The following is an 18,640-nucleotide window of genomic DNA, read 5'->3' on the forward strand; positions in this document are numbered from 1 at the left end:
TAGTAAGCTTGGCAGGCCTCCGCGCTCCAGATGGAAACTCAGCCAGAGGTTGAGAGAAAGAATGACATGAGGAGACCAGTCTTTCGAGGAATTGATCCCATTCTTTATTTTCCAGGGTCTGTTTTTATACACTGAGATGTTATATAAAAGTCACGCGGGGTCAGCAGTCCTGACTTTTATTAAAGTCAGGTGCTTTATACAAATGTATATGAAGGTCTTAGGGGTGTTACATCATCTTCTGGCCAGGGGGCCTGTTAACAATTCATGACCCTCTCCTTGTGACAGTGGTCAGTCAACCAGAACACTTATTCCTCCAGGGGTGATTATTCTTAAAACAGATGCCACCTTCCGAAGGTACCAGATAAAGTTACATTCCTATAGGGTGAGGGTGTAGTGAGTTTTAATTAAGGAAAGAATTTGCTTAGCCTAAGGTCTAACGTGATTAAAATCAAAGGTTAATACTTATTTCTTCTATATATTCATTAATCTGTATAAGGGCAGGGGATGTGGAGACTTAGCAGCAAACACTGGATCAACAAATGAAAAACCCTTCACCAATACAATTTCTAATCAGCCCTCTATAGTACACTAAAAATTTCCTAACTTCTTAAAAGAATCTGTTTCTAGAAAGTTTAGAGCATCTCATGACTCTCACGGTTGGGAGAGGCTGTGAACAATCACATGTGGCCGGACAAGCCTGTCGGGCAGGCTAGAGAACCTTCAGAGGAGTTTGTAGGTTGAAACACTTCTGTCAAGCCCAGGAATTATCATTAACTTGAGCTCTAAGTTAACTCTTTTTCAGAGAGAGGTGGTGGGGGACAGCCCCCCATAAAGTCAGAGGTGTAGGTGAGAGCACAAAGTAGTAAAGTAGGCAGACTCTGGTTTTGGGGGTAGATGCTCGAGAATTTCCAGGGGGACTCCTGAGGCTCCATCCCGCCTTTGTGTATGTCGAGCCTTCTTCCTCATGACCTTTGCCATGGGCGGAGTTCCTCATGCTGGCTCCCAGCATAAAACTACTTCCTATGTTGCAATTTTCAATTTATTTCCAATTTTTTATTGTCCTACTGTTGAGGTAAAATTCCTGTTCTATCCATTTTAAATGAGAAGAAATAGATTTGAAGCGCTACTCACATTTTATACTTTCTTGAGTTGTGGAAATATTGTATGTTTCTCTTTATTCAATAAATCCTTTATCCTGATTTCATACACAAGTTCTACATCTTACAGTTTAGTAAAGAAAATTAATGGCTCAAAACCTCAAGTTCCTCATCTAGTAAATGACATTAATTATCTATAGAGTTTCTGTAAGTCTTAAATCAGATAATACATACTCAGTACTTAAGAAATGTCACAGTGAGCTTACTTAATGTCAAAAAGAACACTTACTCCTTTTATTCCAGACTCTAAGGATGCTTTACAGACAAGAAGTATGCCTTCTCTCAGTTTACTTTAAAAAAGTTTGGAAATAATTTTGGGACATCCTGCATAGGTTTGGTAATACTAAGAAAGATCAGGCATTCTCTGCTCTCAGGGAAATCTCAAACTACAAAAAAAAAAAAAAAAGAGAATATACATTCTAACAAATAATAATTCCATATGATGTGTACTTGATTAAAATATGTAGCACAAAGAGGAGTAGAGGAAAATAAGAGGTTCATCACTCTTGGGGGAGAGGGAAATTGGGAATAATATAAGCCACTTAGCATGAGCAAATTGAGAAGAATGAACATAGGTTTCCCAGCTCTCAAGAGGTGGAGAGGGGTAGAAAATTCCAGGTAAAGAAGCATCATGTGGAAAGTATATATATAAAACCATAGAGCATAAAGATTTTCATATGATATAGAGTATTATAATATTACAATAAAACTGTAGGACTAGAAAGTAACTCAGCTGGTAAAGAATCCACCTGTAATTCAGGAGACCCCAGTTCAATTCCTGTATTGAGAAGATGCCCTGGAGAAGGGATAGGCTACCCACTCTAGTATTCCTGGGCTTCCCTGGTGGCTCAACTGGTAAAGAATCTGCCTGCAATGTGGAAGACCTGGGTTTTATCCCTGGGTTGGGAAGATCCCCTGGAGGACGCATGGCAACCCACTCCAGTATTCTTGCCTGGAGAATCCCCAAGGACAGAGAAGCCTAGCAGACTACATTTCATGTGGTCACAAAGAGTCAGACACAACTGAGAGTCTCAGCACAGCACAGCATAGATAAATATATGTAATCAAATACTTTTAGGATAGACGTGTCCAGATATGTGTATTTTTTATTTTATCAAAAATTTAGGTTGTATAGATTTCAAATATTAATAAAGCCATTTCATTTCTTTGCCATGCATTTTTATTTATGTAAGCCTTTTTGTGAAATTGAAAGTGGCATAAAGATATACACACTGACAGTAAAAAATATAAAACTGTACAGAAGAGTATAAAGTATAAAATTAAGGTCACCTTTCACCATTGTAGCTCCACTCCAAAATATTAATCTGTTAGGAATTTTTCATGCAGCCTCCTAGAGCTATTCAATGAATATGAATGTTTGTATTAGAATTCACCCACTAGCAGTTTGAAGCAAATCATTTTTGGTTTTGTTTGGGTAATATGGTACTTTAAAATTTTAAAAACTAAATTTGAATTCATTTAAGTGTGAAATTCATCCTCCCTCTTACCACTGCTTCCAAATTTTTTTACTTAGCTACAACAGATATTGATAACACTTGCCTGGTCTTTGAGGGACAGCAGTTGAATTGTGACCTCTGAGGCAAACATGTAAGATTAGAGTTTGAATGTGTGTGTGTGTGTGTGTGTGTGTGTGTGTGTGTGTGTGTGTTTTATGTATAAACCATGTTATACTTGCTATATTCCACCTTGCTGTTTTTCTTAATAAGTTTGTAAAGAAAAGTTTTCATATCAGTACTTAAGAATTTGAGCATAAGAATTTACCTTATGTTTTTAAAATAATTGTATGGTATCCTATTTTAAGAATATATCATCATCTATTATTTGTCATTATCCCTAAATAACAAACATTATTTTCTTTTTCCTTATTATTATAACAATGTTGGAAGCAAGATTCTGTACAAATACATTCAGGCATTCATGTGAAAGCATCTGTAGATAAATGCATAGAAATAGATTTAATTGGAGCTTGGTGACATTAACAATTGGTCTCTTTGATGTATTTTAACTTATGGTAAAGAGAAGCATGAAGGCAAATGGAAATCAAGAGAAAGGATTATTAATGAAAGGGAAATGTCTCGACCTCACAAGGCCAGTGTTCTTGGGCAAATATAGATCAAAATACAAGCTGAGATTTTAAGTCAAATAAATATCTTCTTCTAGTTCATTACTGTCCAGATCCCAATACCACCTGATGACAGATTGTGGTCTTGCCAACTTGGATATGAATCCAGCTAAATGCATTTTGGATGGCAAGTCCATTACATATGCCCCATCTTCCTTTTGTCTCTGAGCCTAGGAGATGACCACAACTCAGAGAAGATGGGGCAAACAAACAGAGAGTGTCAGGCCACTTGGGCCCAGTGGAGTTTGCTGGCTACTTCTGAAGCAAAATAGCTCTCCCAACCAATAAAGAGGTGATGTGCCTCTTTTTACTTTGGGAGTTGACAATAAATTGTTTTCTAAAAGTTTGTAGCGATTTAGGGTTAACCAAAACCTCTCAGCAGTATTTGATATTAATTCGCATTTACCCATCTGACAAGATAATGAGATTTCCCTAATTGTTCAAAAATGTTTAAATGTTAAATATGAATAAACTCTGAGCAAGCTCCGAGAGTTGCTGATGGACAGGGAAGCCTGGTGTGCTGCAGTCCATGGGGTCTCAAAGAGTCAGACACGACTGAGCGACTGAACTGAGCTGATGAATAAAGTTGAGATTCCTTTTCTGTATTTCTTTTCTGACCGTCTATATTTTTACCTCTACCTTTTATATACATAAATTATACACTTCAAGGGAGTTAATAATAACATTTACCAAAGCAAATATAGCTATTAGTTATTGAACACTTACTCCATGCTGGGGGCTACAATAAATCTTTTGCTTGGATTATTTCATCTAATCTACAAAGCAGCATGAATTGTGTACCAATTTTATCCCTATTGTTGAAAAAAAAGAGATGCTTTAGAGGGAAATAAATTTGCATGACTAACCCACTCAACGTCTCTGCCTTTTTTAATCTTGATATTTTTCCCCTCATGGCTTGTCTTTTTGAAAAAAAAAATTATAATATTCTCTCTTAAATGTGGAAAGGTAGTCACTAATATATTTGTTGTGCAATGCTCTCCTTTTTTGACACTTTTTTTTCTTGTTTTTAGTTTCTCATTGTATTTATTTATTCTGCAGATGATTTAAACCTGTAGCTATACTAGAATCCCATGGTGAATCCTGGCTCACAAAGGTAGGCATGCAAGACATTTGCACTAGAAATGGGCCTCGTTATCTGTAGCTATTGGATGACACTGGCCCTATGACAGCTGATCGCATGGACAAGTACTGAGACTGGGACATTCAGATTTTCTCTCCTGAAATTATAAGTTTCAAATGAAAAAACTGAAAATTGTTGCAACTGAGTCAGTGGAGAAGGAAATGGCAACCCACTCCAGTATTTTTGCCTGGAGAATCCCATGACCAGAGGAGCCTGGAAGGCTGTATCCATGGCATTGCAGGAGTCAGACAGGACTTAGTGACAAAACCACCAAATCAGTCCTGTGAACGACAGTCTCTAAAAATTTTCAAATCTTTAGTCCTTCAATCCAGCTACTAAGCTTTTTCATCAGTTAAAAGTTATCCCCAAATATCTTGTTTTTGGTTTAAACCCAGTATATGAGTCAATTTACTATTGTTTATTACTCAAAGAATATAAAGAGATACATTAACCACATTTATAAATCAGTGTTTTTCTTTGAAAGAGTTTATTTACTTACCTAAATTGTGTTGGGGCCCTTTCATTTGCTTGTTTTAATTTTTAGCATGCTTTGCTTTATTTCTTTAAAATCTGTGATCTGTTTAAAATATTATTTCCTGTCAGGAAATTTATATTGTTTCTTGGCTACTAAGTTTTCCCAATACTGCAACAAATATCCAAAATTTCTTTGCTTACTGAAATGTCATCTTATTAGACTCGAAATTCCTATATATGTTTGGTGGTCTTCATTTCTAAAACTTTCAATTTATTTTTCTGGTTATTTCTTCATTCATACCATATTGTTTGTAATGGCAAAAGCTTATACAGCTGAAACTCCAGTACTTTGGCCACCTCATGCAAATAATTGACTCAATGGAAAAGACTCTGATGCTGGGAGGGATTGGGGGCAGGAGGAAAAGGGGCTGACAGAGGATGAGATGGCTGGATGGCATCACCAACTTGATGGACGTGAGTTTGAGTGAACTCTGGGAGATGGTGATGGACAGGGAGGCCTGGCGTGCTGAGATTCATGGGGTCGCCAAGAGTCGGACGCGACTGAGCAACTGAACTGAACTGAAGCTTATACATTTTATGCCTGGCAATCTTACCTTAATCTCTTGTTTACTATCTTTTTCTTTCAGTTTTTCTCATAAGTTTATTTTTTCTAAATTAAATACAAGAATTATCTCCAAAGAGAGTTAAAGATAAATAAATACATAAATACAAAATAAATAAATAAGACTTCACTGACATCTTCACAGAATTGAGACTTAATATCCATAGAAGAGTTCATTGTGTTTGACTATTTAAGGAAATCTTTTGCATGTTTTATCATTTTCTAAAATGTAGGTTAAGTTACTTTTACTGTTTCCCTGTGCATATTATAGAGAATAGTCAAGTAAATATGCTTCTACTTGCCCAATTTTTACCAGATATGCAGCATCAATTTTTACCCTTTGTATATTTTATTGAGCCTAGTTCTTCCTTCTCCATGATTGTATATGTTTAAACACTAAGTTCAGTTTATTGATTATCATTAACATGATTCAGATCAGATCAGATCAGATCAGTTGCTCAGTCGTGTCCGACTCCTAGCGACCCCATGAATCGCAGCACGCCAGGCCTCACTGTCCATCACCAACTCCCAGAGTTCACCCAGACTCACGTCCATCGAGTCAGTGATGCCATCCAGCCACTCATCCTCTGTTGTCCCCTTCTCCTCCTGCCCCCAATCCCTCCCAGCATCAGAGTCTTTTCCAATGAGTCAACTCTTTGCATGAGGTGGCCAAAGTACTGGAGTTTCAGCTTTAGCATCGTTCCTTCCAAAGAAATCCCAGGGCTGATCTCCTTCAGAATGGACTGGGTGGATCTCCTTGCAGTCCAAGGGACTCTCAAGAGTCTTCTCCAATTGCACAGTTCAAAAGCATCAATTCTTTGGCACTCAGCCTTCTTCATGGTCCAACTCTCACATCCATACATGACCACAGGAAAAACCATAGCTTTGACTAGACGAACCTTTGTTGGCAAAGTAATGTCTCTGCTTTTGAATATGCTATCTACGTTGGTCATAACTTTCCTTCCAAGGAGTAAAGTGAAAGTGATAGTCACTTGGTCAAGCCCTCCAGGCTCTTCTATCCATGGAATTCTCAAGGCAAGAATACTGGAGTGGGTTGCCATTTCCTACTCCAAAGGATCTTTCCAACCCAGGTATTGAACATGGATCTCCTGCATTGCCAGCATATTCTTTACTGTCTGAGTGACCAGGGAAACCCTAATATGATTTAGGTTATCTTCTTTTCCTGGCCTAGCTTGTGTCTCCTTTTTAATACCTCAGTATTTTTAAAGCTGCCATGATTTTCTCTGTAAAGGCCTCTAGAGACATCATACAAAAAACCCTATAGAATGACATGGAAAACAAACTTCAGGCTATCAAAAACTAAAAGGGAGGGAGGAGGGAGACATATAAGTATGGGATTAATAGACACAAACTTCTATACATAAATGCCATTTCACCTCTTCTACTGTCTCGTTCAGCAAGCAACAGTTAGAACTGGACATGGAACAACAGACTGGTTCCAAGTAGGAAAAGGAGTATGTCAAGGCTATATATTGCTTATTTAACTTCCAAGTAGGAAAAGGAGTATGTCAAGGCTATATATTGCTTATTTAACTTCTATGCAGAGTACATCATGAGAAATGCTGGGCTGGATGAAGCACAAGCTGGAATCAAGATTGCCGGGACAAATATCAATAACCTCAGATATGCAGATGATACCACCCATATGGCAGAAAGCGAAGAACTAAACAGCCTCTTGATGAATGTGAAAGAGCAGAGTTAAAGAGTTGGCTTAAAGCTCAACATTCAGAAAACTAAGATCATGGCATCTGGTCCCATCACTTCATGGGAAATAGATGGGGAAACAGTGGAAACAGTGGCTGACTTTATTTTTCTGGGCTCCAAAATCACTGCAGATGGTGATGGCAGCCATGAAATTAAAAGACGCTTACTCCTTGGAAGAAAAGTCATGACCAACCTAGATAGAATATTCAAAAGCAGAGACATTACTTTGTCAACAAATGTCCATCTAGTTAAGGCTATAGTTTTTCCAGTGGTCATGTATGGATGTGAGAGTTGGACTATAAAGAAAGCTAAGTGAAGAAGAATTGATGTTTTTGAACTGTGGTGTTATAGAAGACTCTTGAGAGTCCCTTGGACTGCAAGGAGATCCAACCAGTCCATCCTAAAGGAGATCAGTCCTGGGTGTTCATTGGTAGGACTGATGTTGAAGCTGAAACTCCAATACTTTGGCCACCCGATGCAGAGAGCTGACTCATTTGAAAAGACTGATGCTGGGAAAGATTGAGGGTAGGAGGAGAAGGGGATGACAGAGAGTGAGATGGTTGTATGGCATCACTGACTCAATGGACATGGGTTTGGGTGGACTCTGGGAGTTGGTGATGGACAGGGGGGCCTGGCATGCTGCGGTTCATGAGGTCGCAAAGAGTCAGACACGACTGAGCAACTGAACTGAACTAAACCATCTTGTTGGGTCATAGAAAAAGCAAGAGAATTTTGGAAAACATCTACTTCTTTTTTGTTGACTAAGTCTTTGGCTTTGTGGATCACAACAACATGAAAAATTCTTAAACAGATGGGAGTACCAGACCACCTTACCTACCTCCTGAAAGACCTGTATGCAGGTCAAGGAGCAACAGTTAGAACTGGATATGGAACAGACTGGCTCCAAATCAGGAAAGGAGTACGTCAAGGCCAAATATTATCACCTTGCTTATTTAACTTATATGCAGAGTACAACATGTGAAATGCCAGACTGAAGCACAAACTGGAATCAGGATTTCAGGGAGAAATATCAATAACCTCAGATATGTTTCCCTTGTGGCTCAGTTGGTTAAGAATTTGCCTGCAATGTGGGAGACCTGGATTCAATCCCTGGGTTGGGAAGATCCCCTGGAGAAGGGAAAGTCTACCTACTCCGGTATTCTGGCCTGGAGAATTCCATGGAATATATAGTTCATGGGGTCACAAATAGTTCATGGGGTCACAAAGAGCCGGTCACGACTGACAGACTTTCACTTCACTTACTCACATATATGCAGATGACACCCGCCTTATGGCAGACAGTGAAGAGGAACTGAAGAGCCTCTTGATGAAAGTGAAAGAGGAGAGTGAAAAATTTGGATTAAAACTCAACATTCAAAAAACCAAGATCATGGCATCACATCACATCCCTTTATGGCAAATAGATGGAGAAATGATGAAGCAGTGACAGACTATTTTCTTGGCCTCCAAAATCACTGCAGATGGTGACTGCAGCCATGAAATTAAAAGACTCTTGCTCCTTGGAAGAAAAGTTATGAGAATCCTAGATGGACAGGGAAGCCTGGCTTGCGATAGTCCATGGGGTTACAAAGAGTTGAACATTACTCAGTGACTGATCTTAACTGAGTTGAACTATACTTAAAAAAGGTAAACAAAGAGGATTCACTGTACAGTGTAGGGATTCAATATCTTGTAATAGCCTATAATGGAAAATAATCTGAAAGCACTGAATCTCTTTGCTATACACCTGAAACTAGCACAATATTGTAAACCAACTATACTTGAATGAAAAAAAGAAAATAAAATCCTGTGGACTGCCTTGTCATATTCAAAATAACTAGTTTCATTTCTTTCTTCCCCATTCATTTAGAATGGGTATGTTTTTATGGTGTAGTTTTCCATCTGCTGATACACCATCCCATAAAATGTGCATGATTATATTTAATATAAAAGCATGTAACACATGATAAAGTACTCCTGAATTTTAGGTGAAAAGCCCATAAACTATCTCACCTCTTTCAGATTATGATTTTACCATAAGGTTCATTTAATCATTTCATTCTTTCTAGAAATTAAACTCTTCTGGCTCATTTAGCATTAAAAATAAGTGAACTGAGGAATGACTGGAGTGACACATATTTTTAGAGAAAGGTAGTCCATATAAGGAAATAAAAGAATGTGTTTCCTTATATAGGATGAGGTATTCACGCTAATGCATAAGAGCTAGAAAATATTTTACTTTAGAGCCAAGAGCACCATTTGGATAAAGGGTTCATAAAGGGCTTCAAGTAATGCACCACCTCCAAGACTGCAGAAAGTCATTAGGCAGCCAACTTTCCTTAGAGATTTTGCTGCAAAGAACTTCTACTATCAGAAAATCATAAGCTAACCATAGGGAGGAGGGAAGAAACTCAGCCTTTGAAAAGAATGATGAAGATCTTTTAAAACAAGGTTTGCAGACAGGCCAACATTAGTGACAACGCAAGATTGCTTGCTGAATAGCATACAGTTCTGCTGTATTACCTAAACATGCATGTGTGCACACATACACACACACACACACACACACTTTACTTATCTAGTGGGATGGGCTTCTTAAAAACTTAAAAATTTTATACATTGTTCAGATGACTTTGACCACCAAATCTTTTACAATCTGTTTTGCTTTGCATTCTCACAGGACTTTGATTCTCTATCCATTTTAGTATCTATTTCATGTTTCTGACTTGTCTTTTAAAGTTTCTGTCTCCTCCATGGGCCATTATCTCTGAGGACAGATTGCTATATCACTTCAGCACTTAGAGGAGAATCTGAAATTCTAAAACTCTCTACAATTTTTAAATTCTTCATAGTGTAGGCTTTAAGGTCACTTGAAATGCTTATTTCAGAACATGTTAGACTTAGAGCCATAGTGATCTTCCTGCTACTTTAAAGCTAACATTGCTGGATTCTTTTTTGTAATCATGTTGCCTAAAAGTATGAGATATGGTATCAGTCTTCTAATCACATTGTTGAGAACCCCCCTGTTAAAAGAATGGTTTGAGCTACAGATACTTTATACCCTAAAAGGTGCTGCTGCTGCTGCTAAGTCACTTCAGTCGTGTCCGACTCTGTGTGACCCCATAGACGGCAGCCCACCGGGCTCCCCCGTCACTGGGATTCTCCAGGCAAGAACACTGGAGTGGGTTGCCATTTCCCTTTCCAATGCATGAAAGTGAAAAGTGAAAGGGAAGTCGCTCAGTCGTGTCTGACTCTTTGCAACCCCATGGACTGCAGCCTACCAGGCTCCTCCGTCCATGGGATTTTCCAGGCAAGAGTATGAATGACTTAAAGTTATCTTTCTAGATACATGTGATATTCACATATTAGGTACTAGAGATTCAAAAATAATTATAATTTTTTGCTTGCGGAAACTAGGCTTTATTGTATTGGACTCTAAATTACTATAATTTATTTTTGCTACTTTTTGAACTCAGTTATAAAACTGAACATATACTAATTTTGCACATCTGCTCCCAGGTGAAATTAAACAAAAATGTATCAAAGTGATCACTCAACTGATGACTTTAGATGAGTGTAATTTTATGTAAATTCTACAAGATATAGTAATTAAGAATGAGTTGATTTCAACTCATTCTTCTTTTGCTCTTAATTGTTACAACAATTTAATTCCAAACATGATAAAATGGCATCTTTCCCTGATACACCTGCATGCTTTATAAAGTTTGTTCAGAGTTTAGGTAGACTAAGAAACAAAGGGGGAAATATTGACAAAAATCATGTTTTATTAGAAAATTACATTTCTGTGTCAGGAACATTGAATTTAATTATTCATGAAATAAGTTATAGCAACATCAACTTACTCTAATCTAATCCTGCATTAAACAGGAAAACTTCCCTTGAAGGAGTAGTTCAAACCAGGAAGAAAAAAAAATAGAACTATATTATTTTTAATTTATAAAATATCCCAGTTATCAACATTAGAGACCTATGATCATAATAATTAATAATTGTTATTAATGTTGAATGCTCAGTTGCTCCAGTCATGTTCAACTCTTTGCGACCCTATAGACTGTAGCCCACCATGCTTCTCTGTCCATGGGATTCCCCAGGCGAGAATACTGGAGTGGGTTGCCATTTCCTTCTCCAGGGATCTTCCCAGCCCAGAGATTGAACCCATGTATCCTGCATCTCCTGCATCGCAGGAGGATTCTTTACCCAGTGAGTCACCTGGGAAGCCCATTAATGTCAAACATATAGTCTTAAAGTACTTCTTTAAAGCATCTAGTTTGGTTCTTAAATCATATTTCACTGTAAGCAAAATTAAATATCTCCATGCTAGAATTCTACTGAGGCCAACAAAACACCCAAAATTGAAGTAATCAAGGAAGTACAGTTATTAAATGAATTAATGTTACAAACTACTTAGTCGACTGCCTTCTCCACTATACTTTAATTTGCATGAAATATGGATATTAAGCTTTAAAAATTATCAGGAATATAAACATATAAAAGCATATATCCAGAACAATAGAAATAAAAACAAAAGTAAGCAAAGGGGACCCACTTAAACTCAAAAGCTTTTGCACAGCAAAGGAAACAGTAAACAAAACCAAAAGACAACCCACATATTGGGAGAAAATATTTTCAGTAATGTGACTGACAAGGAATTAGTCTCCAAACTTTATAAGATGTTAATGAGGCTTAACATCATCAAAACAAACAACCCAATCAAAAAATGGGCAAAGACGTAAATAGATGTTTCTGCAAAGAGACATACAGATGGCCAAGAGGCCCATGTAAAGGTGATCAACATTGTTAATTATTAGACAAATACAAATCAAAACTACAATGAAATATGACCTCACACCAGTCAAAAATTGGTACAGCCAATTTACAATATGGAGAACATATTGTACATATGGAGTTCAATATGGAGGTTCTTAAAAAAACTAAAAGTAGAGCTGCCTATGACCATGCATCCAATCCTAAGAATATACACAGAGAAAAGCACGATCTGAAAGCATACATGCATGCCAGTGTTCATTGCAGTATTATTTACAATAGATAAGACGTGGAAGCAAACTAAATGTCCATTGACAGAGGGATGGATACAGATGTGGTATATATGTAAAATGGATTACTCAGCCATAAAAACATGAAATAATGCTATTTTCAGCAACATGGATGGACCCAGAGATTGTCATATTGAGTAATGTAAGTCATACAGAATAGGAGAAATATCATGTGACATCCCTTATATGCATAATCTAAAAAGAAACAAATGAACTTAACAAAACAGAAATAGATTCACAGACTTAAATAATGAATTTATGTCTTAAGATTAAGAGGAACAGGTAGTTAGAGAATTTGGGATCCACATGTACACATTGCTATATTTAAAATGGATAACCGATAAGTTCCTATTGTATAGCACAGGGAACTCTGCTTAATGTTATGTGGCAACCTGGGTGGGAAGGGAGTTTGGAGGAGAATGGATACATGTATATGTATGGCTGTCCACATAAACCTCACAGCATTGTTAATTAGCTATAATATAAAATAAAGAGTTAAAAAAAATACTAGGTAGATATAATAAAACATTTATTTAAAAAATAATAGATTTCATAACAACTTTTAAAAAAGGATTTGATATTTAGACCTAATAGACCATAAACAAATGAATTATAAAGAATATTAAGTAAATATAAATAGTAATAACTGTGCTAACTAGGACTCTTACAAAGAATGACTTTTGGTTTTGGTTATGAAAGCTCATGGCAAAAACCTTAAGCTTAAAAGTAAATTAATAGCTGGGGACTTTACATTTGCTTTTAAGCCTAAGTTTAGATAGAGTTAACAATTTGATAAAAGACATAGAAAAGCTTCATAAAATATCTCTCTAAACAACTTTATTTTAGTAAAATACACAATCTTTTAAAAGATTTTTAAAAAACAAAACCAAACAAACATCATAATATGATGAAATAATATGACTTATGGAGCAATATTTATCTCAATTAGAAAATACTAGCTTTTTCTTAATTTTTAAAAGATTTTTTTCTAGCAAAATACTTATTGTTTTATAATATTTTCCTACCCATAGTACTTCCCAGGTGGCAGTAGTGGTAATGAACCCACCTGCAATGCATGTAGATGTAAGAGATGTAGGAGATAAAAGAAATGTAAGAGACTTGGGTTTGATCCCTGGGTCAGGAAGAGGCCCTGGAGGAAGGCATGGTTCCCCACTCCAGTTTTCTTACCTGGGGAATCCCATGAACACAGGAACCTGGCAGCTGCAGTCCATGGAGTGACAAATAGTTGGACACCACTAAAGAAACCAAGCATGCACACACTCCCCATAGAGATATATATCAATGGAATTTGGTGAAAGTCAATGGAGAACTTTTTACTGTAAAGATAATACTGAAGTATGAATCTATTCATAATTATAACTATATGTTTATTTCTTTGGACATATGATCTCAGTGAGACAGAATAACATGCTTGATACTTCTCCAGGGAATGAAGTTATTCCACAGGAAAGAATTTCAAAATAAAATTCTGATATTTGGCATATTTTGATATTGCTTTGATGGAACCTATTCATGATAGGACAGGAGAAAGACACACACACTTCTAATACTGATATCATCCTACTGCTTCAATTCATCTTAAAAGTGTCAATAACAAAAGCAGAATTTATTCTGTTTTAATTTATTTTAAATATCTTGTTAAAAGAAAAGTATAGTGTTTAAATTGCAAATCATACTTGCATAAACTATAAAGGAGAAAACAAATGCATGAATACATGCATAAATAAGTATATAAAGTTCAAAATTATGCCATCTACAAATAATTGGAAAAGGAGTACATCAAAGTTGTATATTGTTACCCTGCTTATTTAAATTCCATGCAGAGTACATTAAACAAAGTGCCAGCCTGGATGAATCACAAGCTAAAATCAAGATTGCCTGGGGAAATATCAACAACTTCAGATATAGAACAGATGATACCACCCTAATAGCAGAAAGTGAAGAGGAACTAAAGAACCTCCTGAAGGTGAAAGAGGAGAGTGAAAATCCTAGATTGAAATGAAACATTAAAAAAACTGAGATCATGGCATCCAGTCCCATCACTTCATGGCAAATAGAAGGGGAAACAATGGAAACAGTGACGGATTTTCTTTTCTTGGGTTCCAAAATCACGGAGGACAGTGACTGAAGCAATGAATTTAAAAGACACTTGCTCCTTGGAAGAAAAGCTATGACAAATTTAGATAGCATATTAAAAAAGTAGAGACATAACTTTGCCAACAAAGTTCCATATAGTCAAAGCTGTGGGTTTTCTAGTAGTCATGTATGGATGTGAGATTTGGGCCATAAAGAAAAAGGCTGAGCACGGAAGAATCAATGCTTTCGAATTGTAGTGCTGGCGAAGACTCCTGAGAGTTCTTTGGACTGCAAGGAGATAAAACCAGTCAGTCCTAAAGGAAATGAACCCTGAATATTCATTGGAAAGACTGATGCTGAAGCTGAAGCTCCAATCCTTTGGCCATCTGATGCAGAGTCAAATCATTAGAAAAGATCATGATGTTGGGAAAGACTGAGAGCAAGAAGAGAAGTTGGTGACAGAGGATGAAATGGTTGGATAGCATCACTGACTCAATGGACATGAGTTTGAGCAAACTCTGGGGGTTAGTGAAGGACAAGGAAGTCTGGAGTCCTTTAGTCCACGGGGTTGCAAAGGGTCAGACACAACTTAGTGATTGAACAACAACAACAACAAATAACCTTGTTCAATATATTATTAACATAAATAAAAAATATGCTCTATAGACATAAAGAGATTTTATATTCTGAGTTATACTATCAGTATAGTTCAGTTGTTCAGTCGTGTCTGACTATATAATATAGTTATACTATATTTATAATATAATATAGTATGAAACTATAATATACTATATTTATATTTAATAAATATATTTTAGTTTTACTTTAATGAATAACAAACAACCTGAAGTGAATCTGAAGAGAATCAGAAACTTACATTAATGGCTTCTACTTCAAAAGAAATAATTTCTGAAAGATTCTTTTAATATTAACAAAACTAATTCAGTCTCTTAATGGTTTTCATAAGGAAAGAAAGTGAAGTCGCTCAGTCGTGTCCACCTCTTTGCAACACCATGGACTGTAGCCTGACAGGCTCCTCTGTCCATGGAATTTTCCAGGCAAGAATAATGGAGTGGATTGCCATTTCCTTATTATGGTTTTCATAATAGGGTTTTAACTACTTTTATAGAATTTATTGAATATTGTTATAAGTAATAAGATGATTGCCACCGTTATTGCTTTCTTCCTCTTCCATTTAACTTATTTTCATTTTGTTGCCTAGATTATTACTGCTTTATTAAAATAATATAGACCATGTGGTCTATAAACATTATTCCTTAGTATTTTCACTATTTAATATTTAATGTTTATTAAAGGTAGTTTTTATCAGTGCTTCTTGTGTATTAAGTGGTTGTTTAAATTTAATTTAATTTTCAAAAAAAGGTAGATTCACATTCAATATTAAGAAATAATGCAGTGAAATCCCATGCATCCTTTTCCTCAGTTCTCCCAATCTAGCATCTTAAAAACCAATCGTACAAATAATATAACCAGGATATAGACATTGATAAAAGCAAGATACAGAGTTTTTTCAGTATCTGAATTTTCCTTCTTGTTGCTCTATTATAACCACAACCAATTCCCTCTCTTTCCCTACTTGATGTCTGGCCATCAATATAATCTTTTTTTTTCTTCACTTAGCATAATAATGTGGAGATATACAAACAGTTGCTGTATTAACAGTTTGTTTCTTTTAATTGCTGAGTGCTATACCATGGTATGGATATATCAAAGCTTGTTTACTGATTCCCCCACTAAAGGAACCTGGGTTATTTCCAGTATGGGGCTATATGAATACAGATGTTATGAACATATTTTGTCTACAGGTTGTTGTGTGAACATAACTTTTCATTTCTCTGTTTAAAAGACCATGAGAGTAATTACAGGATTATAGTGTAGGTGTGTATATGTTTATCAAGACATGGCCAACATTTTTTCGGAGTAGCAGAACATTTGACATTTCCACCAGCAATGTATGAGAGGTACAGTTTATCTTTATCCTCATAACCATTTGATATTGTCCTTATATTTTATTTGAGAATTTCTGGTTAGGTGTATGGTGATACATAATTATTTCTTAAATTTGAATTTGCTCGATGAATAATAATGTTGAATATCTTTTTAATGTGCATTTTGCCATCTGAATATCTTCTCTGGTGTGAAGTCCCCTCATTTATTTTGCCCAATTTCTAACTAGATAATTTTTATTGTGAGTTTTGTGTGTTCTTTATATGAAGTTGACCCTTGAAAAACATGTGGGTTAAGAACCTCCACCTTTCACACAGTTGAAAATTCACTTGTAACTTTAGAGTTGACACCCCACCTGGATTCATCCAATGGCAGATCATGTGCTTTTGTATTTCAGTACTTTTGCATTTCATTTCTTTTACTTAATATAATATATGAGATTTTTCCATGTTATTATATGTATAAGCAATTCTTTCTTCTCAATGCTGAAGAAGTACATTCTCCAACTAGAGGACATTTGGGTTGTTTCTGGTTTGGGATTGATTATAAAATAATCTTCCATTAATATTCTTATAAATAGAATAACATGGGAAAATGTCATATATTATAACAAGCAAAAGAAGTAAGATGCATAAGTAAACATCAAGGTATAGTTTCATTCATGCCAAGTTCAGGGATAGGCAAAACTAATTAATAATAAAGTCAAGTAGTGATTATCACTGGAAGTGGTTGGCATTGTCTGAAAGTGGCATGAGGGTGATGGCTGTTCTGTAGTTTGATCTGCTTGGTAAATACATGGAGGTGTATATATACATGGAAGAACTCATCCAGTGGCACACTTAACATTTGTACATTTTACTGAACTTAAAACATTTAAACTATTCTTCAGTAAAATATGTTCAAAATCAAGAATCAGATGAGATCCATTGTTTAAATGAAACTCTTATAGAACATATTCTTTTCATGATAGATTATTTTAACTTTTTTAAAGGCATGTTTGGGCATGCCCACTTTTTATATTTTATCAAAATGATGTGGAGGGCTTAGTTAATTGTCCTCACATATAAAATAGTAACTCTACTGAGTGAAAGCTATTCCATGTATTCTAATGTCTGAAACAGAGCTTTGTCAACAAGGTACCTACAATACACTTTATGAAACTGAAATGGATGGAATGGAGAAATCAGGAATGTGTATTACTACTAATGAATATTATTTCTGGCAGTTATAAGAACAACTATAAAATATATATAGTAATGGTCAATGTCCTGAAAAGATCAATGAAAGCAGATATTAATATAAAATGACTCTAAAGAAAATGATTTGCCTAATACTCCCTTTAAAAATACTGTGGTAAATATAAATTTTATAGCTAAAATTATCAATTCCTTTTTAAAATAATGAAACATAAGAAAAATGGGCACACAAGTGCCCATTATAACAGACACAGACGCACACATATAATGTTCAAATTAATGACTCCTCAATTCATTAATGCCATTTATTTTAATAATATTCAAGAATATATTTATTAAAGGCACTTTCCAAATGAATGAGCAATTAGAAGAATCTGATATGCTAGAAGTCCTTGTTAGACCTCGTCTACTGTCCTGAGATGAATATAGACTGAGACGGATTCTCATGGGCTCTAAGTTTTACATTTTTTTTTCTTCTCCCAAGGCAATCAAAATTCAAAGAAAGCCCAAAACCACTCCATGGTTTGAGGTTTTCAAAAGAATTCTAATACTACTTAAGTGAACCAACTTCTGGGATATCTTGGATACACACTGAGACTGTGGTAATATCAATTTTGGAAGTTATTCATATTTTTAAATTTCCTACTAGACTCAAATAGTTTAGAATTTATAGAGACTGCTTTGAAAATTCCTAAATATGGGATGCTCTTGACTTTTTAAAATACCAATAAGAAACAAAAATGTTCCTCATATTTTTAAGTACCAATGTCTTAGCCAATATCACTTTAAGGAGGACCATTTGTCTAGCTGTGTCACTGTGAAAATGTAAAATCAGTTTTCTTATGAGCTGTGCCATAGAAGCCTACTCTTAAGTATTGCTTAGTATTGAGATGAGCTTATAAAATTCGAGTACTGAGATTTTATATTCTTTTGTCAAACACAAAACATGATAAGCACATAACATTAAATAAGTACAAAAAATGTTAAAATGTTCTATTACCTGATCTAATTAACCTGTATTAATTGATTTAAATCAGGAAAT

The sequence above is a fragment of the Bos indicus x Bos taurus genome, chromosome 9, assembly GCF_003369695.1.
Source record: "Bos indicus x Bos taurus breed Angus x Brahman F1 hybrid chromosome 9, Bos_hybrid_MaternalHap_v2.0, whole genome shotgun sequence".
Lineage (NCBI taxonomy): Eukaryota > Metazoa > Chordata > Mammalia > Artiodactyla > Bovidae > Bos > Bos indicus x Bos taurus.